Raw genomic sequence first — 2,334 nt, 5'->3', positions numbered from 1 at the left:
TCCTCTGCTCTAACATATTCTCACTCCCTCTCTTTGGCTGCAATTGGTGTTGCAGTTTTTTTCCCCTTCTCAATAGTGTTGACATGGAGGCACTTGGACCTGTTGCTTCTACTGGACACAGGGGAAGCTTCCAGCAGCCTCTCACAGAAGCCACCCCTGCAGTCCCCTCCTGCCACCAAAGCCTTGCCATGCATACCCAATACTTACTTATTCTTCTGTTTCTCTTCTTTAGTTGTACTCTTCTGCTTAGCCATGTGTTTCAGCCCTTTTCGTAATATTTGTAAAAACAAATAGGGCATTGCATCACCTCAGTGAAACCCAGCAGCAGCTTTGCTGCTGTTGCTGCTCAGAAGGGGTGAGAGTAACTTTCCTTAGGCTGGGAGGAGGCAGGTTGCAAAGAACACAATGACTTTTAGACCCAAGTGAGTTATTCAGAACAGTGCTGAAGTGAACAAGGGGAAATGGGAGTGAAAATGAGAACTCCCTAAATATAAACTCCACTTCCTACAAAAACAGTGACCAGACAACTTTTTCCTTTATACAGGGGAAAGCATTATAAAGCTTTAAAACATTTAAACAATTTATAAAGCTTCTTATCCATAACTTTGTGAGACTTGAACTCAAAACATAGGGTTGACTGCACTAATTATGGCACTTAGTCCTCTTCCTTAAAAAAGGATGGACACAGGGACAGGAAGTTTGCAGAAGTTGAAACACAAGATATAATTAGTGGAACTAGCTGTGCCTGGTCTGGCATGCAGAACAGCTTTGTTCTGGATGTGTATTTTGTCTTCATGTGGCTCAAAATGCAGCTTCCCTTAGTTTCTGTAAAGGTCAGTTAGACCAACTGGTAGAGTGGGGCTTCTGCTCAGCAGGGGCAGTTCCAGTGTTTCCATTCACCCTCTAAGTGATTTTGTAATGTGTCTTATGGTAATAAAAGGAGCCAAAGATTGGAATGAATCCTGCTTCCAAGTTCAAGAAGAGACTTGGATTCTGCCTCCTTTCCTCCTGATAGCCCAGCAGGAGCTCCATAGTATTTTAGGTTTCTTTATGTGAGATTTTGTATAAACAGAGAAAGCCATAAATCCGAAATATTTAAATCCTCACAATACCAAGTAAATACAGCTTTGCAAATGAGGGAGTCACTTTGTAAAAGAGCTGGCCACAGAAACTGCAGGAACTTCACTGCTGGTGGCCATGTCTAGATAAGGGATTACAGAAAATCTGAATCACTGAACAGGCTGACAGGTAGATCAATACAAATATACATACATTGGTCCTGGTTCTTTTAATGTAGACTGAAATCTTCCAGGAGCCAGCTGTGGAATAAAAACATATTTTATATATTTAATAACAATATTATTATTAATAATAATATATTAATAATTGTTTATATATATATATATATATAGGGACTCAGACACACTCAGTCTGACAATATTGTGTCACTTTTGTTCCATCTGGAACTAGGAAGGAGGTATGAGGAAACAGGATGCTCCTCCCAGCAGGCCTCTAAGTTTTTGAAATGAATTGTGAAAGACCAAATAAAAGGAAGAGGAGAGAATCAACCACTTTTTCCTCCTGTTAACCCCTTTAGGCTGCCCTGAAAATAATCTGGTTGGTACTGATTAATTCTCACATCAGGAACCATTCCACTTCAGAAAGAGAGTATGAAGGAGTCTCCATTAAGCCTGCAAGCAGTTCCATTTAACTGACTGGGAGCACTCACACCCGCTGTGTTTCTATGCTATAAATCCTTGAAACCTATTCCACTGGTGACAGATGGCCTGGTTCAGGATTAATGAAACAAAATATCTGTGCCACTGCATCAAACAGCTGAAGAAGCTGGCATCAGATCCCCAGAGAAAATGTGCAGACTACTCTTTTCATTCTGAAAATCTTTCCTGGGGCGAGGGGCAAGAGAGATCTGGCCATTAGTCTGGGAATTCCTGGCAGTGAATAGTCTTCCTGTAGCAGTCTTGTGCAGCAAGCTCCCTTCTCCCTGGACGTGTGGACAAATGGCCATTGTCTCTGGGACTGGCTGGAGCAACAAGGGGCAAGCTTGCTCCAAAGACTGGCATCCCAGGGCACCCAGGATCTGGTGTAACACCAGCCAGGTGCCTGGCTGGTTTGTGTAGGATGTGCTCTGTAGGGTGCATGTGGGTGTTTTTCAGGGTTCCCCAGGCAGGAATGCTGTGACAGTGGGGTGCTGAGCAGGTCCAGAAGAAATTATGCTGGAAGGTGTAACAGTTGCAGAAAGCTCCTCACCACAGAGGGGCCTCATATTTTGTGCTGGAACAGTGACAGAAACAGAAAATCGGCAAGGAGACATTG

The sequence above is a fragment of the Parus major genome, chromosome 5 (assembly GCF_001522545.3).
Source record: "Parus major isolate Abel chromosome 5, Parus_major1.1, whole genome shotgun sequence".
Lineage (NCBI taxonomy): Eukaryota > Metazoa > Chordata > Aves > Passeriformes > Paridae > Parus > Parus major.
The sequence above is the reverse complement of the archived record's forward strand: the minus strand, read 5'-3'. Positions refer to the sequence as shown.